Raw genomic sequence first — 23,926 nt, 5'->3', positions numbered from 1 at the left:
AGCAGCTTTTGGCCTGGCTCCTCTGGGACCAGACTGTTCCCTTAGAACTGGCTGGTATTAGGCCTGCAGGCTATTTGCACGGTTTACGCTATCTGAGCTATTTGAGTTGTTTGAGCTGCTTGAAAATTATTCTCTTACTCTAGAGAAAACCCTCCAAGATTTGGGATCCCAGTTATCTAAATATTTTGAGGGTACCCCTCTTACAGGGACTCCAGCCAATTTTTATTTGAAAACCATGATTCTTCAGGCACATTTCTAACTAAATGTATTGACCCAATCAAAGACAATGTATAGTATCTATGGCCATTAGGAGAAATTTTTGAAGTCCCTTTAACTTTTCTTAAGGCTGAATTGGACAACCACAGCTCTAAATTTCCAAAACTGAATGGAATTCATATTTCAATCAGTCATTTGTGTCTTCCAAATGTTATCAGGAGCTTAAATTTACCACACCACATAATAAGATTTGAAGATTTATTGAGGCAAACAAACAAAGTTAAAATGGCTTCCTGAGCCTCATGATCTTCTTCCTTGGCGTATCTCAAGCCTCACCTCTTGTGCTATCTTCCTCCTTTCCTGCTCTGCTATATACAGCTCCTCTATTTGGTGGCTCAGATGGAAAGAATCTGCCAGCAATGCAGGGGACCTGGATTCCATCACTGGGTGGGAATGATCCCCCTGAGGAAGGGAATGGCAACTCATTCCATTATTCTTGCCTGGAGAATTCCATAAATATAAGAGCCTGGTGGGCTACAGGCCATGGATTTGCAAAGAGTTGGACATGACTGAGTGACTAACACACAATCTATATACACTTATTTCCTTCATATTTAATTCTCTCAATGAAGTTTCCTTTTTCTGTGAAACAACACACTCTCCCTTTCCTCTGAACTTGTCCCTTAAAATTAAACTTTCTAAGGATCCAGAGGCTAAATGCTTAATTTCCTCTACTCCTTGGATTAAAGCAGAACTAGCAGCCATAGCCAAAGATTTTCCCAAAATAAATTAAGACTCTCACAGATTTGCTCAGGGATTTAATACTCAGTCAAATTTATCAACTAAGGTTCTCTGACTAATATCAACTAGTTCATATACTTGTCATGATGACCAGACTCAGCATTAGATGAAAAATGCCAACTGGGAAAATCCTGAAAGGTCTCTAGAATTACAAACAGAGAGCAGCCCACTAACATTATATGATCGTGCTAAGTTTCTTCAGTCGTGCCTGATTTTGTGTGACCCTATGGACTGTAGCCTGCTAGTCTCCTCTGTCCCTGGGATTCTTGAGGCAAGAATACTGGAGTAGATTTCCATGGCCTCCTCCATGGTATCTTCCCAATCTAGGGATCAAAGTCCCGTCTCTTATGTCTCCTACATTGGCAGGTGGATTCTTAACCACTAGTGCCATCTTGGAAGCCCCTGGGCTTGAAACATGGATTTTCTAAATTTCATGCCCATCATTTGAAAAGTGATGGTGCTGGAATTTTAAGTACATGATTAACTTTTTTCTTGTTAACTCTTTGCCAGAGATAGTTGAACCTCAATTTCCTCTTAAGGCCTTAAAGGATACAGTGATAATCAAGATAGATACAGTCCCTGTCTTATAGAGCTTGGGGTTGAGTGATAGTAAAAGCTGACATTATTTTTATAGGCCCAGTACTGTGCTAAGTGCATCATATGCACTATTTCATTTAGTCACACAACCCTACCAACCTAGGGATTGAACCCGCATCTCTTATGTCTCCTGCACTGGCAGGCAAGTTATTTACCACGAGTGCCACCTGAAAAGCTAATTATATGATCAGGCTCAGGCAATCGATAGGAGTCTTCATAGGGCAGTTCCTAGGGCTTTTCCAAAGCTTATTAATTGAAACAAAATTCGGTCCTATACACAACAATCCTAATAACTCTGTTCATTACTATTACAATCAATTTCAGATTATTTTAAAAGAAAATTCTGGTCTTCCTTCAGATGTTCATTTCACCAAGGTAGCTTTTAACTCTGTATTTATTAGTGGGATAATCCTGGATCTTTCCCTTCTAGTATGAAGGAACAGGATGGAATAGGAAACCGTGTTTACTCTAGATTTAATCTGGCAAACCAGCTCTTTCATGGTCTAGATGAGTAACCTAAAAAGAAGACTGCTAAAATTCTTAATCTTCAACTCCAGCAAATTAAATTCCCTAAATGAAACCAAAATCCTCCTGGTCTCTGCTAGTATTGCAAAGGGAATATTGGAAAGGAGATTGTTACAAATTTACCTTCAGCCCTCTAACCAGCCTTTCCAATGTCCACTCAATTCTCAATGATGTGACTCTGAGGGACTATAGGGACTCTCCCCAATCTTCTTCCTAACTGATTTAAAGGAAATCTTTCTTCAGACTGAGGATGACACTCTCCCAGTCTTAAGTGACAAGAGAACCATAATCCGGGTCCTCAATCTGACTACAACAAAGCAGCCTCTGCCTTGGTGTACTAAAACAGTCCAAATAGTGGGCATCTCTAGTGAACCGCAAGAGGTTCCTGTCTGAAGCTATTTCCTTTTGTTTAAGCTCTTTGAGAAATACACACCCTTTCTTCTTAGTTCTTCTACCTCTAAGCATTTGCTAGGATGAGACTTCTTATAGAACTATCATGCCAGAATTTCTTTCTCCCAAAAGGAGTAAATAATTCTAGAACTTCACAGTAGTCGTCTAGGAAGCCAAGAAGATGATTTAAATGGCTCTTTGACATTTTTTACTTGTTCTTTCTCTGATGGTGCTAGAGTCGAATTCAGGAAACACTGATCATTTCTCCCTATTGAATCAGCTACCATCCTTCTCATGGAGAAAATCTCCAACTAATATTGGCAAAATTCATAGCACAACTCCCATCAAGATTCAAATACATCCTGTTCTTTCTGGAATTAGTCAATAGCCTATAATTAGAGAAATCCTTCAAGTTATAAAGCCCATAAAGAAATCTGAGTGCCAAAGAATTGATGCTTTTGAACTTTGGTGCTGGAGAAGACTCTTGAAAATTAAACAAGTCAATCCTAAAGGAAATCAGTCCTGAATATTCATTGGAAGGACTGATGCTGAAGCTGAAGCTCCAATGCTTTGTCTACCTAATGAGAAAAACTGACTCAATGGGAAAAAAAACCCTGATGTTGGGAAAGGCAGAAGAAGGGGCTGACAGAGGATGGGATGTTTGGATGGCATCAACTCAATGGACATGAGCTTGAGCAAACTCAGGGAGATAACGAAGGACAGGGAAGCCTGGTATATTGCAGTCTATGGGGTTGCAAAGAGTCGGACATGACTGGGTGACTGAACAACAAGAATAAAAGCTTACAAGGCTCAAGACTGCATTATCCCTTGTCCTTGTCAGTTAGTTCCTATGATACTCCTAATTTTTGTGGGGTGGGGCACAGTGGGTGTTGAGAGAGTTTATTCCTTAAGAACCAAGCTTTATTTATTTACCAAAAAAAAAAAAAGTTGGGGCAAAGGGAAAGACAAGTTTTACAAAAAATTATAAGAGTAACTAACTCCCTTTGGTAAAAAGGATGGAGGTTTGTCTAGGATGTCCAAGCAATAAACAATATTATTATCCCTTGACACCCTGTTGCTTCTAACCCTCATATGCTTCTAACATCCATTCCCTTTGGAAATAAATTCTTTACTCTAGTTGAGTGATGTGGTGCATTCTTTAGTATTCCAGTTGATGCAGCTAGCCAATACCTTTTTGCCTTTACTTGGAAAGAAAAACAATTCACCTGGACAGTAATGCCTCAGAGTATTACTGAGAGTCCTTTTTATTTCTCACAAATTCTGCAGGCTGATCTGGTTGACATAAAGTTCCCAGGGGTTCTACTTTGTTGTAATATATGGATAACTTGCTTCTTTGCTCTGTCTCAAGCCTCCTCAGCATCCATTTGCTAAAGCTTTTAGCTTAAAGGGACATTAGATTTCCAAGGAAAAACTGCAGTTTTCCCAAACCCAAGTTTGATATTTGGGCCATCTAATATCAGAACAAGGGTTACACCTAAATTTGGATAGGCTTCATGGTGTCTGTTTCCCCAAACCCAAAACTAAACACCAACTGCAAGGTTTTCTAGCTGGTTATTGCTGAAACTGGATTTCTATTTTTCTCCTATGGCCAAAACTCTGTATTTTTTTGATAAATAACCATTCTGACTCAATTTTATGGAAGAATAAGATGATACAATATTCTAATACTTAAAGGAGAGTTTGATAAACCCCCTTTCCCCCGGGCATCCCTATTCTCATATTTCCTTTGTGTATGTGAAAAGGAAGGGGATGCCTTTAGGGTACTCAACTAAACACGGGGACCACCATCAACGTGCTGGGTACTTTAGCAAGTAATTAGACCCTGTGGCAAGAGGAGAAACCCCATTGTCTTAGAGCCATGACTAACACTGCCTTTTGGTTAAGGCCATGAGAAAAATGTTGTGGGATCCCTTTGACAATTTTTGTACCTCATGCAATGTAAGCCCTCCTGAATTCTCAATCCACTCAACATTTCTCAACTGGCTTCCTCATCTCCTATGAAGTCCTTTTGTTAACTCTTCCTCTTTTATGTTGTAATAACCTTAACCCTGATACTCTTTTCTCCTCTATCACTGATGAAGTCTCTCACAACTGCTTCATGCTGATGAATCACCTTCCTACTACTCATGATAATCTACAGGAAATTCATTTTGGTAATGCTGACTTCTCATGGTTCACTGATGGCTCTTATTTTAAAGGTAAAAATGGCATATATTGTGGTGGCTATGCTATTGCAACTAACTGCCTTTAATATTTTTGAGGGAGCATCTTTTTCTCTGAGTACTTTGGTCCCAAAGGCTGAATTATACACTCTGACACAGGGTTGTACTTTAACCAAGGGCAAAACTGTCAATATTTAGACTGACAATAGATATGCTTTCAGAGTAACTCATGATTTTTTAATATTAAGGAACACTATGGATTCTTTACTTCCACTGGAAATACAGTTTAACATGGCCCCCATGACTAAGAATTATTGATGCATTACTTTTATTTGCCACTTTGTGAAAAGTAGTGAAAGTATTAGTCACTCAGTCATGTCTGACTCTTTGTGATTTCATGGACTAGAGCGGTCAGGCTCCTCTGTCCATGGAATTCTCCAGGCAAGAATATTGAAGTTGGTAGCCATTCCCTTCTCTAGGGGATCTTCCTGATCCAGGGACTAAACCCGGGTTTCCTGCATTGCAGGCAGACTCTTTACCGTCTGAGTCACCAGGGGAGCCATCTGCCACCTTAGCTATTATTATCAATATGCTGGGTCATTCTAAACTTGACTCTCTGAAGGCTAAGGGAAATTGCCTTGCTTACATTTTCACAAGGAATGCTGCCCTTAATGGAACTAACAGCAGAGAAACCTTTCCGTGGTTCAAAGGGATATTTCTCCAAATGACAACTTAGAAAAACTGGCTAGAGAAGCCCAACAATTGACCTTGGAAAGGAAAGGCAAGATTAGAAATTCAAGAATTGTTGGTTTGATAAAAAGAGAAAGCTCTGGTTTGCACTAAATAACAATCTAGCTCTACTGGAGACTCTAAAATTCCCACTCCTCACCGCTGTACATGCATTAAATCTCTGGTCTACTGAAAAAATTATAGCCTTCACGAATTAATAATGGTAGGGAAACTTTAACAATGCCACAAGAAGTGCCTACTTTACTTGTTGGCTTGTCTGGAATATAACCCAGGGAAGCCTGTTTGTACTGTTCCTGGACATCTTAAACCACCTAATTGACCATTTGAGGTCTGGCAAATGGAGCGATACAATTTCCTCTGTCTCACGAATATAAGTATGTTTTAGTCATGGTCTGTATGTTTTCACACTGGACTGAAGCTTTCTCTTGCATACAAGCCACTGTCTCTTCTGAGGTTAAAGTTCATTTGGAAAAGAGTATCCTCATCTAGGGAACTCCCCTTAAACTTCATAGTGATCTCATTTTACTAATCAGGTACTTCAACAAGTCTGAACTTTTTGGCTTGTCTTACAACATTTTTACTGTGCATACCACCTCAGTCCTCTGGTTTAGCTGAATGCATGAATGGCATTGTGTTTGTGTGCTAAAGTCACTTCAGTCGTCTCCACCTCTTTGCAACGCTATGGACTATAGCCTGCCAGGCTCCTCTGTCCATGGGGTTCTCCAGGCAGGAATACTGGAGTGGGTTGCCATGCCCTCCTCCAGGGAATCTTCCCCATCCAAGAATTGAACTCACCTGTGTTATATCTCCTGCATTGACAGACAGGTTCTTTACCACTAGTGCCACTTGGGAAGCCCATTAATGGCATTATTAAGACTCAGTTGGCAAATTTTGTAAAATTCCTCCAAATATATCGGCCAAAAGCATTGCTATTGGTCTTTTTAAATCTCAGATTCACCTCCGTTAGAATTCATAAATTTTCACTCTTTGAGACAGTTTCTGGATGCCCAATGCATTTGGCTCCTTGCCTCTTTTGAGCCAAAACTGATGAAAGGCTGCTGCTGCTAAGTCGCTTCAGTTGTGTCGAACTCTGTGCGACCCCATAGACGGCAGCCCACCATGCTCCTCCATCCCTGGGACTCTCCAGGCAAGAATACTGGAGTGGGTTGCCATTTCCTTCTCCAATGCATTAATTCAAGCTGATTCGCTTCAGTCATGTCCAACATAGCATGGACAGCAGCCTGCCAGGCTCCTCTGTCCATGGGATTCTCTAGGCAAGAATACAGGAGTGGGTTGCCATTTCCTTCTCCAAACCAATGAAAGGAGATATTCCAATATTTCAAAGGCCTGATTACTTCTATTAAAAATGCAAAATATTTCAGTGGAGCAATCTTTCCATAGCTCACTCTCAGGAGACAAAGACCTTGAGCATCAGACCTTGAAATCTGAAATTTTGTCATTAGAAAAAACACATCCAGAAGGACTCTCTTCAACCTTGCTGGAAAGGTTCCTATTAGGTGTTGCTAACTGACCCTTGTGCTACCAAACTCCAGGGAACAGACTCTTGAATTCACATGACACATCTAAAAAGCAACAAATCCTAACTGGATTGCACATTATCTATTTGACTTCAAAGTAAAGATTTTCCAGAATTGAAGCAGACGACATCTGATGAGACATCTTTTCCAAGTTATACAAACCAGGCCCATTGGATATCTGTCACCAAACCTTTGATGATGTCATATGTTCAGATGATTTTCAATGTCTGTGATTTCGGTAACATGGACTTAGATAAAAAGTATCTAAGAGTTCTTCCTAGATCTCCTTGTTACTCAAATGTGACATAAATAGGTTTCAAATTTGTGCACTTTCTTTCTAACCTGGGACACTATATTCAAGTAAGGTCCTTCCCTGTAGTGAAGGACAAAAAACTGGTGAAACCAGAAAGCCTCTTTGTAAACAAATTTATTTAACTGGGGGATAACTGCTTTACAATACTGTGTTGACTTCTGCCATATATCAACATGAATCAATCATATGTAAACATATGTTCCACACCTCTTGAACCTCCCCTCCCACTTCTCACCTTCCCACCCTCTAGGTTGTCAAGAGTATGGGTTTGAGCTCCCTGCATCATACAGGAAATTTCCACTGGCTATCTATTTTACATATGGTAATGTACGTTTCCATGCTATTCTCTCAATTTGTCCCACCCTCTCCTTCCCCCACTGTGCTCACAAGTCTGTTTTCTCTGTCTGTGTCTCCACCGCTGCCCTGCAAATAGGTTCACCAGTACTGTCTTTCTAGATTTCATATATATGTGCTGATATACAATATTTGTTTTTCACTTATTTACTTCACTCTGTATAATAGGCTCTAGGTTAATCTACCTCATTAGAATTGACTCAAATGCATTCCTTTGTGTGACTGAGTAATATGCCATTGTATATATGTACCACAACTTCTTTGTCTATTTAACTATTTATGGGTATCTAGGTTGCTTCCATTTCCTGGCTATTGTAAATAGTGCTTCAATGAATATTGGGTACATTTGGGTCTTTTTAATTCTGGTTTTTTCAGGGTATATGCTCAGTAGTGGGATTGCTGGGTCATATGGTAGTTTTATTTCTAATTTTTTAAGGAATCTCCATACAGTCCATCATCGTGGCTGTATCATTTTACATTCCCACCAACAGTGCAAGAGGGTTCCCTTTTCTCCAAACCCTCTCCAGCATTTATTGTTTGTAGACTTGTTGATGATGACCATTCTGACTGATGTGAGCTGACACCTCATTGTAGTTTTGGTTTGCATTTCTCTAATAATGAGCAATGCTTAGCATCTTTTCATGTGTTTGTTGCCTTCTCTATGTCTTTTGGGAGAAATGTCTGTCTAGGTCTTTTGCTCACTTTTTCATTGAGCTGTTTTATTAGCACTGAGCTACATGAGCTGCTTTTATATTTTGGAGATAATCCTTTGTCAGTTGTTTCATTTATTATTATTTTATTCCATTGAGGGCTGTCTTCTCACCTTGTTTATAGTTTCCTTTGCTGTAAAAAGCTTTTCTAAGTTTAACTCAGTTCAGTTCAGTCGCTCAGTCACGTCCAATGCTTTGCGACCCCATGGACTGCAGCATGCCAGGCCTCCCTATCCATTACCAACTCCTGCAGTTTACTCAAACTCATGTCCATTAGGTCACTAATGCCATCCAACCATCTCATCCTCTGTGGTCCCCTCTCCTCCCACCTTTCCCAGCATCAGGGTCTTTTCCAACGAGTCAGTTCTTCACATCAGGTGGCCAAAGTATCAGAGCTTCAGCTTCAGCATCAGTCCTTCCAAAGAATATTCAGGACTGATTTCTTTTAGGATGGACTTGTTGGAGATCCTTGTAGTCCAAGGGACTCTCAACAGTCTTCTCCAACACTACAGTTCAAAAGCATCAATTCTTCAGCACTCAGCTTTCCTAATGGTCCAACTGTCACACCCATACACGACTACTAGAAAACCGTTGCTTTGACTAGACGGACCTTTGTTGGCAAAGAAATGTCTCAGCTTTTTAATATGCTGTCTAGGTTGGTCATAACTTTTCTTCCAAGGAGTAAGCATCTTTTAATTTCATGGCTGCAATCACCACCTGCAGTGATTTTGGACCCCCGCCCCCAAAAAAAGTCTGTCACTGTTTCCATTGTTTCCCCATCTATTTGCCATGAAGTGATGGGACCAGATGCCATAATTTTAGTTTTCTGAATGTTGAACTTTAAGCCAACTTTTTCACTCTCCTCTTTCACTTTCATCAAGAGGCTCTTTAGTTCTTCCTCACTTTCTGTCATAAGGGTGGTGTCATCAGCATATCTGAGGTCATTGATATTTCTCCCGGCAATCTTGATTCCAGCTTGTGTTTTATCCAGCCCATCAATTCCCATGATGTACTCTGCATATAAGTTAGATAAGCAGGGTGACAATATACAGCCTTGATGTACTCCTTTTCCTATTTGGAACCAGTCTGTTGTTCCATGTCCAGTTTTAACTGTTCCTTTCTGACCTGCATACAGATTTCTCAAGAGGCAGGTCAGGTGGTCTAGTATTCTCATCTCTTGAAGAATTTTCCACAGTTTGTTGTGATCCACATAGTCAAAGGCTTTGGCACAGTCAATAAAGTAGAAATAGATGTTTTTCTGGAACTCTCTTGCTTTGTCAATGATCCAATGGATGTCATGTCAACCTGTCAACCTCTGGTTCCTCTGCCTTTTTTAAATCCAGCTTGAAAATCTGGAAGTTCACGGTTCACGTATTGCTGAAGCCTGGCTTAGAGAATTCTGAGCATTACTTTACTAGTGTGTGAGATGAGTGCAACTGTGTGGTAGTTTGAGCATTCTTTGGCATTGCCTTTCTTTGGGATTGGAATGAAAACTGACCTTTTCCAGTCCTGTGGCCACTGCTGAGTTTTCCAAATTTGCTGGCATATTGAGTGCAGCACTTTTGCAGCATCATCTTTTAGGACTTGAAATAGCTCAACTATTGAAATTCCATCTCCTCCATTAGTTTTGTTTATAGTGATGCTTTCTAAGGCCCACTTGACTTCACATTCCAGGATGTCTGGCTCTAGGTGAGTGATCATACCATCATGATTAACTGGGTCGTGAAGATCTAGTTTGTATAGTTCTGTGTATTCTTCCCACCTTTTCTTAATATCTTCTGCTTCTGTTAGGTCCATACCATTTCTGTCCTTTATTAAGACCATCCTTGCATGAAATGTTCCCTTGGTATCTCTAATTTTCTTGAAGAAATCTCTAATCTTTCCCATTCTATTGTTTTCCTCTATTCTTGGTAGTGATCACTGAGGAAGGCTTTCTTATCTCTCCTTGCTATTCTTTGGAACTCTGCATTCAGATGGGTATATCTTTCCTTTTCTCCTTTGCTTTTCACTTCTCTTCTTTTCACAGCTATTTGTAAGGCCTCCTCAGACAGCCATTTTGCTTTTTTGCATTTCTTTTTCTTGGGGATGGTCTTGATCCCTGTCGCCTGTATAATGTCATGAACCTCCATCCATAATTCTTCAGGCACTCTGTCTATCAAATCTAATCCCTCGAATCTATTTGTTACTTCCCCTATATAATCATAAGGGATTTGATTTAGGTCATACCTGAATGGGCTTCCCTGGTGGCTCAGATGGTAAAGCGTCTGCCTGAAGTGTGGGAGACCTGGGTTCGATCCCTGGGTTGGGAAGATCCCCTGGAGAAGAAAATGGCAACCCACTCCAGTACTCTTGCCTGGAAAATTGGTGGGCTATACAGTCCATGGGGTTGCAAAGAGTCGGACATGACTGAGTGACTTGGATTATTGAATGGTCTAGTTGTTTTCCCTACTTTCTTCAATTTAAGTATGAACTTCACAATAAGGAGTTCATGATCTGAGCCACAGTCAGCTCCTGATCTTGATTTTGCTGACTGTATAGAGCTTCTCCATGTTTGGCTGCAAGGAATATAATCAATCTGACTTTGGTATTGACCATCTGGTGATGTCCATGTATAGAGTCTTTTCTTGTGCTGTTGGAAGAGGGTGTTTGGTATGACCAGTGCGTTCTCTTGGCAAAACTCTATTAGCTTTTTCCCTGCTTCATTTTGTACTCCAAGGCCAAATTTGCTTGTTACTCCAGGTATTTCCTGACTTCCTGCTTTTGCATTCCAGTCCCCTCTAATGAAAAGGACATCTTTTTTGGGTGTTAGTTCTAGAAGGTCTTGTAGGTCTTCATAGAACCATTCAACTTCAGCTTCTTCAGCATCACTGTCAGGGCACAGACTTGGATTATCGTGATATTGAATGGTTTGCCTTGGAAACAAACAGAGATCATTCTGTTGTTTTTGAGTTTGCATCCAAGTACTGCATTTCAGACTCTTTTGTTGACTATGATGGTTACTCCATTTCTTCTAAGGGATTCTTGCCCACAGTAGTAGATACAATGGTCATCTGAGTTAAATTCATCCATTGCAGTCCATTTTCATTTGCTGATTCCTAAAATATCGATGTTCACTCTTGCCATCTCCTGTTTGACCACTTCCAATTTGTGTTGATTCATGGACCTAACATTCCAGCCTCCTATGCAATATTGTTCTTTTTTTTAATATAAATTTATTTATTTTAAGCAATATTGTTCTTTATACCATCGGTGTTTGCGTCTATCACCAGTCACATCCAAAACTGGGGTTGTTTTTGCTTTGGCTCCGTCTCTTCATTCTTTCTGGAGTTATTTCTCCACTGATCTCCAGTAGCACATTGGGCACCTGAGGAGTTCACCTTTCAATGTCTTATCTTTTTGCCTTTTCATACTGTTCACGGGGTTCTCAGGGCAAGAATACTGAAGTGGTTTGCCATTCCCTTCTCCATTGGACCACATTTTGTCAGAACTCTCCACCATGACCCATCCGTCTTGGGTGGCCCTACACGGCATGGCTCATAGTTTCGTTGAGTTAGACAAGGCTGTGGTCCATGTGATCAGAACGGTTAATTTTCTGTGATTGTGGTTTTCAGTCTGTCTTCCCTCTAATGAAGAAGGATCAGAGGCTTATGGAAGCTTCCTGATGGGAGAGACTAACCTGGGGGAGACTGGGTCTTGTTCTGATGGGTGGGGCCATGCTCAGTAAATCTTTAATTTTCTATCAATTATTTTCTGTTAATTAAGTTTAATTAGATCCCACTTGTTTACTTTTGCTTTTATTTCCATTACTCTTGATGGTGAGTCATAGAGGATCTTGCTGTGATTTATATCAAACAGTGCAGAAAACCTGACTCTTGACCAAGCAGTATTTTCAGAAGAAGATGTTGATCAAAAGGAGAAAATGTAAAAAAACAATAAACAGAAACCTCAACAAAATAGGGTCAGGAGACCAGAAAGTGAAGCTCTCATGTCTCTTATCTCAACAGCAGAACCCAACAGGGAGAAGAAAAGGTTTTTTTTTTTTTTTTTTCCTGGGCAAGAATTCATCCAATGAGAGACTTCAGAACTTGGCCAATGAAAGCCATGGACTATTTGGGTTACTATGGCTTTCCCAATTGCCTTTCCATTCTTTTAATTTTTTCATGGGTCCTGTACATGGCTTGCCATGGTTTCAGATCCTAAACTGAAATTCTTTGCTGATCCTGAATAAACCCATTTTTGCTAGAGAAATAACTTGCAGTCTGTTTAAGTCAATACAAAGTAGAAAGTAAAGAGAATTATCTACAACCTGTGGAGACAGAAACAGAAGTCTATGTTACTTGTGGTTACTTGTTTATTTATAGTTACCAAGGTTACAGGAATGATGGAACTTAAGATATGATAGAATTATTTTGGAAAGAGAGGCAGAGCAACAGGCTGGAAGTGGGAGTAGAAAGGGAATTAAATCCATATGCATAACAGCAAAAGTAAGTTAGTCACATTTAATATTGGTAAACAAAGAAATAGTGATATAAGCATATTATTTAGAGAAATTTGCTACTGCTGCTGCTAAGCCGCTTCAGTCGTGTTCGACTCTGTGCGACCCCATAGATGGCAGCCCACCAGGCTCCCCTGTCCCTGGGATTCTCCAGGCAAGAACACTGGAGTGGGTTGCCATTTCCTTCTCCAATGCATCAAAGTGAAAAGTGAAAGTGAAGTCGCTCAGTCGTGTCCGACTCGTAGCGACCCCATGGACTGTAGCCCACCAGGCTCCTCCATCCATGGGATTTTCCAGGCAAGAGTACTGGAGTGAGGTGCCATTGCCTTCTCCTAGAGAAATTTAGGTAACACCAAAAATAAACACAGATCTAGGTTAAAAGTGTTGTCTTTCAGTGAGCTGGTGCTTTGATTATAATCTTTCTTTACTATTTGCATTTTTCAGGGTATATATGGATTATTTTGATAACAATAAAATGTATCTGAAAAAATAATTATTTCCCCTTGTGGAAGCTCTATATTTACTTTCTTATTTCAATGTGTACAAATTATCTTGAGGTCCCTCTTGTATTTAGTTTTATCTTTTTTTCTCTCTTTAAAATATTCAAAAGTTTTGCAATCATGGAGGAACCATTCCAGTATTTCTCTTAAATCATACTCAGATTGATCAGAATTATTTTCTCAAGCTATTTGGATTGTTTTCAACTTATAATTATTTTAACATCAACTAATGTTGAAAAATTATTATCTTTAGCAGTATCTGTCCTTGGTAGCTTTTAAAACAGGTTATTTCTCAATGCCATTTTCACTGTCATTCAAAGCTTATTGCTTCTGTGATAAAGAAACATGTTAAATTTGCTTTCTGGTCAGTAACATATCCATTTGTTTAGATTCTGAGATAAACAATGCTTAAATTGTCATTAACATTTCTTTTGACACCTTGAAAAATTATGTTTCAAGATTTTATTTGTAAGAATCACTACATTAATGTCAGAGTTAACATTTACTTGCAATCAAACTTTTTATCAATTTTAGTTTATAAAAACTGCCTCACTTATTTTTCCATGTAGAATAAGCATTGTAGAAATACTAAAAACATAAATTACTGGTGGATATCGAATACAGGACACTTTTGTGGTGGTCTATGTATCAGATAATTTGTATACCACTTCAAATCCTATCAGCTACACCTCTTCTTCTAGCCTCTGCTGCAGTGATCAATTCTTTATGGATTTCAACAGCTCACTTTCAAGTGCAATGCTTTGATGCGTTTCCTCAGGTTGCATCACATATCTTACTTCCTACTCCTATACTTCTGCCATCTTTAACCAATGGGCTACAAAGGCTGATAGATATATGCTTCCCCTTTTCATCCCCAGGGAAAACAATTGCTGAATTTCATAACTCTTGAAATCAAGCATTACTCACCTATACTTTTAACCAATGCAGTAACACAATTTCTTACCGGCTTTATCTCTTTCCCAATGTCACTGTATTAGCCTACTCAGGCTGCCATAACAAAATGCCATACACTGAGTGGTTTAAACAATATAAATATATTTCCTCACAGACCTGGAGGCTGCAAGTCCAAGACCAGGGTGCCAGCATGGTTGAGTTCTTCTGAAGACACTCTTCTGGCTTGCAGAAGACCATTTTCTCCTTGTGTCCTTACATGGCAGAGAGAGGTAAGAGCACTTCCCCCCACCTTACAAGCACACAACTGATCAGATTTGGGCCCCATGCTTCCCTGGTGGCTCAGACAGTAAAGTGTCTGCCCGCATTGTGGGATACCCGGGTTTGATTCCTGGGTCGGGAAGATCCCCTGGAGAAGGAAATGGCAATCCACTCCAGCACTCTTGCCTGGAAAATCCCATGGACTGAGGAACCTGATAGGCTACAGTCCATGGGGTCGCAAAGAGTCGGACACAACTGAGCGACTTCACTTTCACTTATTACCTTATTTAATCTTGATTACTTTCCCAGACATTGTCTCTGAACACAGTCCCTGGGAGTTAGGGCTTCAAAATATGAATTCTGAAGGGACATAATTCAGTCCATAGCAATCACACTCTTAATGTTCTTCACCCCTGCTCCTTAAGATCAATTAACCTTCAAGGAAGGCTCTGACTTAGGCTATGCTTTCAGGGGAACCAAGGTTACAGTATGTTTTGTTCCATATATGTGATAACAGAAAAAAGGATTCATAGAAAGTGCAATCATGAGGCATTATTCACAGTGCTTAATTAATTCAATAAAAGGCAATGAGTATCATGCAAGACACCATGCTAAGTGAAAGTTGCTCAGTCGTGTCCGACTCTTTGTGGCCCCATGAGCTATATGTAGTCCAGGGAATTCTCTAGGCCAGAATACTGGAGTGGGTAGCTGGTCCCTTCTCCAGGGATCTTCCCGATTCAGGGATTGAACCGAGGTCTCCTGCATTGCAGGTGGATTCTTTACCAGGTGAGCCACAGGGAAGCCCATGCTAAGACACCATGCTAAGTGTAGTATTAAATAAGAGACATGATCCTAGTGTTTTTTTTTTTTAATGTAGAAGAGAAATACAACATAGTCAATTATAATTATATAAAGACATTTGTGAAATGTACTATGAAGAGGTCTAGGTTGCTAAAAAGGTAAATAAAAGGAGAGCCACACTTTGAGTCTGGATACTCAAAGAAAACTTTAAGAAAATAAGGTTTAAGTTGAGATCTAAAAGATTAACAAAATTTAGTAAGAAATGGTGTGGACACAGTGGTGGGGGTGGGGGGTTGGGGGTGGTGGACTAGAGACAGCAAAAAGCAGGTAGAAAGCCTGAGTTGGGAGCAGACATGCACAGGAAGGTTAGCATGAAACAGAAGGGTAGTCAGGAAGAGATGAGGGGTGGGATTGTGGCATAAGCAAGGCCCAGACTGTATGAATTAAGCATTGAAGGTCCTAGTAAGCACCTGAATGCTAAAATGAGAACTGTACGAAGCCTTTGAAGGATTTTGTGAAAGATTTTTTTATCCTATTGTTACTGTGGTTTTTGTAATGTATGTTGGTTATGCAGCCCTCATTTACAGTACTTAAAATCATTAGTTGAAAAGATCAGATCTAGGCATACATAGATTAATTGCAGCTCAAGCTCTCAAGGAATGACATTAAAGAAAAGTACTCAGGTCACTGAGAGGTCTTGCAAGAAGAGTCAGTGGACATAGCAGGGAATTGTGGTAGGAAAGGTCCTTCATCTGGCATTCACCAAGGAAAGATTAGGAGTCAGATCAGGTGAGCTACTACAGATGCCTAACCCATGTTACCAAAGACATGATTTCTGTGTCCCAGGTTGAGGTCCAACGACAAATTCTAATACGAAAAACCTTTCCACTCTTAATGAAGATACCCAGACACTGGCCTGGGAACAAAAGCTCCAAGTAGCATGTCTATAGTGTGAAGTAATATGACTACATGTATTTTTTTAAAAAATGTGTATTTAGTTGTGTTTGACTCTTTGTCCCATTGGAATGTAGCCCACCAGGCTCCTCTGTCCATGGAATTTTTCAGGCGAGAATACTGGAGTGGGTTGCCATTTCCTTCTCCAGGGGATCTTCCCAACTCAGGGATCAAACCCATGTCTCTTATATCTCTTGGATTTCAGGCAGATTCTTTACCTGCTGAGCCATCAGGGAAACCCTAAAAAAAAAAAAAAAAAAAAGGCAAAAGAAAAAAAAATTATCCACACTGATCGTGAATCCTCCTCTAAATGGAGGCTTAGAGATTACACTTGTGGTAGCTTCCAAAACTTATCCATGGTGTCCACAAATGTCTTGTCTTAAATCTCTTGTTCCAACTTTATAGTTGTGCTAGGATTAGATTAGGTGAAAAAGCAAGACTTGCAGGTATACAAATGTCTTGCTCCTGTCCTGCTCATACACATATGAACTTGCCAACATCTGTCTTTAAGGCAGTTCACTAGTAAGGGGTAGTGTACTTCTATGATTGGAAATTCCTCCAAATGAATCTTTGTTCAGTTCAGTTCAGTCGCTCAGTCATGTCCAACTCTTTGTGATCCCATGAATCGCAGCACGCCAGGCCTCCCTGTCCATCACCATCCCCCGGAGTTCACTCAAACTCACATCCATCGAGTTGGTGATGCCATCCAGCCATCTCATCCTCGGTCGTCCCCTTCTCCTCCTGCCCCCAATCCCTCCCAGCATCAGAGTCTTTTCCAATGAGTCAACTCTTCGCATGAGGTGGTCAAAGTACTGGAGTTGCAACTTTAGCATCATTCCTTCCAAAGAACACCCAGGGCTGATCTCCTTTAGAATGGACTGGTTGGATCTCCTTGCAGTCCAAGGGACTCTCAAGAGTCTTCTCCAGAACCACAGTTCAAAAGCATCAATTCATCGGTGCTCAGCTTTCTTCACAGTCCAACTCTCGCATCCATACATAACCACAGGAAAAACCATAGCCTTGACTAAACGGACCTTTGTTGGCAAAGTAATGTCTCTGCTTTTCAATATGCTACCTAGGTTGGTCATAACTTTTCTTCCAAGGAGTAAGCGTCTTTTAATTTCATGGCTGCACTCACCATCTGCAGTGATTCTGGAGCCCCCCAAAATAAAAGTCTGACACTGTTTCCCCATCTATTTCCCATGAAGTGATGGGACCAGATGCCATGATCTTCGTTTTCTGAATGTTGAGCTTTAAGCCAACTTTTTCACTCTCCTCTTTCAATTTCATCAAGAGGCTTTTTAGTTCCTCTTCACTTTATGCCATAAAGGTGGTGTCATCTGCATATCTGAGGTTATTGATATTTCTCCCAGCAATCTTGATTCCAGCTTGTGCTTCTTCCAGCCCAGCATTTCTCATGTTGTACTCTGCATATAAGTTAAATAAGCAGGGTGACAATATACAGCCTTGATGTACTCCTTTTCCTATTTGGAACCAGTCTGTTGTTCCATGTCTAGTTCTAACTGTTGCTTCCTGACCTGCATACAATTACTTTGCCTCAAAAAAAAAAAAAAAAAAAAATGGCCTAATACCATGGGAACTTAATGGGAAAAATCTGGGAAAATACTTTTAGATTCAGAAAACTTGATAAATTTATTGATGACAAAAGAAAACTAAAATGCAAAATAAAGAAATATGCCAAATATCTTATCTTATAGAAGAATACAGTAAGAAAGAACTAGCATTATATTAAATGTATGCATTAAACATACATCTAACATAAATATACATGCATATATATATTTATATATATAAAACAGAATTTTATTTGAAAGAAAATTGGGAACAAAAACATTTATTAGCTAGCCATTTGATCCCATTTATATTACTAAATCAGAGGACAGGGAAGCTTGGTGTGTTGTAGTTCATAGGGTTGCAAAGCGTTGGCCATGACTTAGTGTTTGAACAACAACAGCAAGATACTAACAAACAGCTCATCCATGGATATTTCAGGTTATTTATGTGCATATTTTACAAAAATCACTAAATTAGTCAGCTCTTCTGTTAACTTACCCCACTAAAGCAACAAAAACCAAGAAAACTACTAGTTCTGACTCATTTGAATAATAGGCAAATATATTTAGGACCTAACTGTTTGTAAAATGAATTCTTTAAAGCTATAACTCATGCCCTTTACTTTACACTGGGGAAAATTAATCATTATTTCAAATGAAAATTTAGTCCTTGTTTAAAAATTAAAGTATTTACTAGTCGTTCAAAGATTAAGTATTAATTAGCACATTTTAAAAGAAGAAGAAATCAGGATAAAGCCTTTATCTTACTGGAAGACTCATGTAAGTTGGGTCCTGGGAACCAGGATCATGATGCCTAGCTATGAGACTGCCCATCCATCTTCAACAGCAACCTGGCCAATTCAGGGGCTGAAAATCTCTAAAGGCTGGCCCCTGAGGCTGATTATCTGTACCTGGATACAACAGATGGGTATTTTGTTCACATTACTTTTGGCGACCCTATGGTAGAGTCTCCAAAAGCAGCGAAGACAGGATCCTTTCTTTGACATGCACAGGATGGTTTCTAGGCTGAAAGAGTAGGTAAAGCCAATGGCTATAATAGGAGTCAATCCATATATACAAGAACCAGGGGCTTTCATTAAAGACATTTGGGGCAATGAGATAAAGGTTGGACTTGCCATCAAACTAGGAACTACAGTTGAGTATTTGGTACCATGGGCTAATCAGATAGACATGGTCTTGGATATGTCAGTTGAACCTGGATTTTGAGGGTAGAAGTTTATTGAAGATATGATACCAAAGTTTGTTGGTTGAGAACACAGTTTCTGTCTTTTGGCAGACAGGTTAATGGTAAAACAGATCACGATACTCTCCATAACTATGCAAACACAGTGGCTAACATGATTGTGTCTGTCAGTGATATTATAAGGAATGAAGACCCCATATTCATGATAAAGCTATTAAGATATACTTTCTCAAGAAGCTGCTCAGAAAAATTCTCTTCACAGGTGAAATTTCAAGGAGTCCAATGTTTCTGTTCATGAAATTTCCCTTTTTATTGGAAAATGAGGATGTTGACTACCAAGTCATATTGCATGAAGCTGTACTGCTTTCCTAGGGAATTATTCACTCCAATGATTAAAACCTACTGTGAAAAATGTTCTAAGAGATTAGAAACTGGACTGCACACCTACATTTTCAATGATGGAATTTAAAGACTGTTGTTGTTCAGTCACTAAGTCATGTCCTACTCTTCGCAACTCCATGGACTGTAGCATACCATGCTCCTCTGTCCTCCACTATCTTCTGGAGTTTGCTCAAATTCATGTCCATTGAATCAGTGAAGCAATCCAACCATTTCTAACCACATTTAAAGATTAGAGTATGGAATATGATTCAGTAATTCCACTCCTGAGCATAGCCAAGACATGGAAGCATCCCATAAACAGAGGAATGGATCAAGATGTAATACATACATACAATGGAATATTACTCAATCAATAAAAAGAATGAAATGATGCCATCTGCAGCAACATGGATAGACCTAGAGATTGTTATACTGAGTAAAGTAAGTCAGACAGAGAAAGACAAATATCATGATATCACTTATATGTGGAATCTTAAAAAAATGTTAATGAACTTATTTACAAAACAGAAATAGAGTCACAGATATAGAAAAGAAACTTACGGTTACCAAAGGGGAAGAGAAGAGTGATAAATTAGGAGATTAGGGTTGACATAACCACTACTATACATAAAATAGATAACTTAGTAAGGACTACGGTATAGCCCTGGGAACTCTACTCAATACTCTGTAATGATCTACATTGGAAAAGAATCTAGAAAAGAATGGACATACGCATTTGTATAACTGATTCACTTTGCTATACAGCAGAAATTAACACAACATTGTAAATCAACCATACACCAATAAAAATTAATTAAAAAAAATACAGATTCAGTTCAGTTCAGTTCAGTTCAGTTGCTCAGTCATGTCTGACTCTTTGCAACCCCATGAAGTACAGCACGCCAGGCCTCCCTGTCCATCACCAACTCCTAGAGTTCACTCAGACTCACTGAAATACCCTGTTTTTCCTGGGAGGCTTCATTTTAATAAAGAGTAAAAATATAGCTGTCTTAAGATTATAAACAGAAACATATCTTAATGCCCAAAGAAGGCATATTAGCTATTATGAAGAAAATTATTTTTCTGCATTTATGGAAAGAATATTCTGTTGTTTCCCATCTGTTAGCCAAAAGCAATGAAGTCCTTATGTTTCTCCTGTTTCATCACTTGTGATTTGACAAAATGAGCAAAATAAAACTAATAAAAACTATAAGCTTGAATCTGGCAGGGATGGCATGCCATATTCCTTTTGCATCTAAAACATCTATTCTTTTCCCTTCTTACTGTGCAGTCAAATACACAAAAGCTATTTTAAAAATGTGTAAAGCCAGGGGTTTTCAGGTGATCTGCTCTAAAATATAAGCACGACTTTATCTGGGTATTTTCTTTGCTAGCTTTGCTGAAGGAGCAGATTATTCAGTGACTTTTGCTGCCTTCTTAATGCCACCTACCATAAAATATTAAATAATCCTGTTGCCTTAGTTCTGAGTACAAAGAAAAGTAACATCTCTATTTGGAAGTAATATTGGACTAAATCTTGACTCTGCCCTTTAGGTCTATTTGACCTCTGAAAATTACACAACCTCTTTGAGCTTTTATTAACTACTATATATCAAATGTATTTTAACAACTGTTCAGGATCATGTTGAGCCTTAAAAGAAGTACCATAATACAAGTAAAACTTCCAGCACTATTCCTAAGAATTTAGCAGATGCTTAATACAAAGTAGCTATCATTTTATAAGTTTATATCATGAGTTATAAAGTACTTTGGTATAATCGAATTAAATTTATAAGTCATTCTTATGACTGCTAGGACAGGTACTTTTGTCCCCATTTAAAAATAAGAAACTAAAGCTCACCAGCAGTCTGGTACCATGGAAAGGCTCTAGTAGGGCATAGGACTTCTGGTCTGTACTCTTTTAAAAATGGAACCTATAGGCAACACATCCCAACAAAATAAAGACCATGTGACAAGCCCACAGCTAATGTCATACTTAATGGCAAAAAAATTGAAAGCATTTCTTCCAAGATCAGGAATAAGACAAGAATGCCCACTCTTGCCACTTACATTCAAGGTAGTATCAGAAGTCTTAGCCACAGAAACCAGACAGAAAATGAAATAAAAGGAATCCAAACTGGAAAGGTAGTAATTAAACTGTCACTGTTTGCAGATGACATGGTATCATACATAGAAAACTCTACAGACACCACACACACAAACTAGAACTAATCAATGAATTGATCAAATTGCAGGATATAAAATTAATATGTGGAAATCTGTTACATTTCTGTATACTAACAATGAGAACCATCAAAAAGAGAAATTTAAAAAAATAATCCCATTTACAATTGCATCAAAAAAGAAAAGAAAAGAAAAGAAAATACCTGGGAATAAATCTAACTAAGGAGGTAAAAGACCTGCACTCAGAAAAAAACTATTAAGACACTGAATAAAGAAACCAAACTCAATACAAAAAAAGATGAACATACATACCAAGTTCAGGGACTAGATGAATTAATATTGTTAAAATGATTAAACTACCTCAGGTAATCTACAGATTTAATGCAATCTCTATCAAAATACCAATGCCATTTTTCACAGAACTAGAAAAAATAATTCTAAAATTTGTATGGAAACAAAAAGACCCTGAACAGCTAAAACAGTTTTAAGAAAGAACAAAATTGAAGGTTCACACCTCCTTATTTCAAACTATACTACAATGGTACAGTAATCAAAATGGTATCAAAAACAGAAACATAGATCAACAGAATAAAGTAGAGAGCCAAAAAATGAACTCATATGGGCATTAATCTATGATGAAAAAGGCAAGAATATACAATAGGACAGGTAGCCTCTTCAGTACTGGTGCTGAGAAAACTAAACAGCTACATACAAAAAAATCAAACTGGACTATTTTCTAACACTATGTAAAAAAGTAAACTCAAAATGGATTAAAGACATGTAAAACTTTAAAGAATAAACATCCTAGAAGAAAACATAGGTGGCATCCTCTTAGATAATGGTCATCAAATAAACAAATGGGACTATATCAAACTAAAAAAAAAAACAAAAAACAACAATTGTGCATAGCAAAGGAACTGTCAGCTAAATGAAAAGTCCACTTACTGAATGGAAATATATATTTACAAATGATACATCCAATAAGGGGTTAATATCCAAAATATACAAAGAACTCATACAACTCAACATCAAATAAACAACCCAACTGAAAAATGGGCAAAGAGTATGAAGAGACATTTTTCCAAAGAAGATATAGTGATGACCAATAGGCACATGAAAAGATGCTCAATATCACCAATCATCAGAGGAAAGTAAATGAAAACCAAGTGAGATATCACCTCACATCTGTCAGAATTATTCTTCTCAAAATCACAACAAATAACAAGCATCAGCAAGAATGAAGAGAAAGGGGATCCTCATGTTCTGTTGACAAGAATGTAAATTGGTATAGTCACTATGGAAAACAATATAGAGATTCCTCAAAAAATTAAAAATAGAACTGACCTAAACTTGAAATCTCAGGGACGAGGGAGCCTAGTGGGCTACCTTCCATGGGGTCACACAGAGTCGGCCACGACTGAAGCGATTTAGCAGGAGCAGCAGCAGCAAACTTGAAATCAATGGAATAAGGTAATTAATGGGTTAAAAGAAAACCCTTGGCAACCCAGAACTCTATAACTAGTCAAATATTGATCACGAATAAAGGTGAAATGGTGAAGATGATCAAAAGGTACAAACTTATAGTTAGAATATGAATTCTGGGAATGTAATATACAGCATGGGGATATTGTTAACAATGCTGTATTGCATATTTGAAAGTTCCTAAGGGGACAGACTGGTTCCAAATAGGAAAAGGAGTACGTCAAGGCTGTATATTGTCATCCTGCTTATTTAACTTCTCTGCAAAGTACATCATGAGAAACGCTGGACTGGCAGAAACACAAGCTGGAATCAAGATTGCAGGGAGAAATATTAATAACCTCAGATATGCAGATGACACCACCCTTATGGCAGAAAGTGAAGAGGAACTAAAAAGCCTCTTGATGAAAGTGAAAGAGGAGAGTGAAAAAGTTGGCTTAAAGCTCAACATCCAGAAAACAAAGATCATGGCATCCGGTCCCATCACTTCATGGGAAATAGGTGGGGAAACAGTAGAAACAGTGTCAGACTTTATTTTTGGGGGGCTCCAAAATCACTGCAGATGGTGACTGCAGCCATGAAATTAAGACGCTTACTCCTTGGAAGAAAAGTTATGACCAACCTAGATAGTATATTCAAAAGCAGAGACATTACTTTGTCAACTAAGGTCCGTCTAGTCAAGGCTATGGTTTTTCCTGTGGTCATGCATGGATGTGAGAGTTGGACTGTGAAGAAAGCTGAGCGCTGAAGAATTGATGCTTTTGAACTGTGGTGTTGGAGAAGACTCTTGAGAGTTCCTTGGAC

General features: G+C 38.9%; 1 protein-coding gene and 1 pseudogene across 5 annotated transcripts in view; one reads left to right on the top strand and one right to left on the bottom strand.

Moving 5' to 3' along the window:
• Nucleotides 1-23,926, bottom strand: part of SLC4A10 (solute carrier family 4 member 10) — a 347,705-nt gene that overhangs the window by 66,608 nt on the left and 257,171 nt on the right. The window lies entirely within an intron of this gene.
• LOC120854425 lies at nt 14,544-19,344 on the top strand (annotated as a pseudogene).

The sequence above is a fragment of the Oryx dammah genome, unplaced genomic scaffold (assembly GCF_014754425.2).
Source record: "Oryx dammah isolate SB20612 unplaced genomic scaffold, SCBI_Odam_1.1 HiC_scaffold_27, whole genome shotgun sequence".
Lineage (NCBI taxonomy): Eukaryota > Metazoa > Chordata > Mammalia > Artiodactyla > Bovidae > Oryx > Oryx dammah.
Note: the sequence above shows the minus strand (reverse complement) of the source record. Positions and strands in the feature narration are given on the sequence as shown.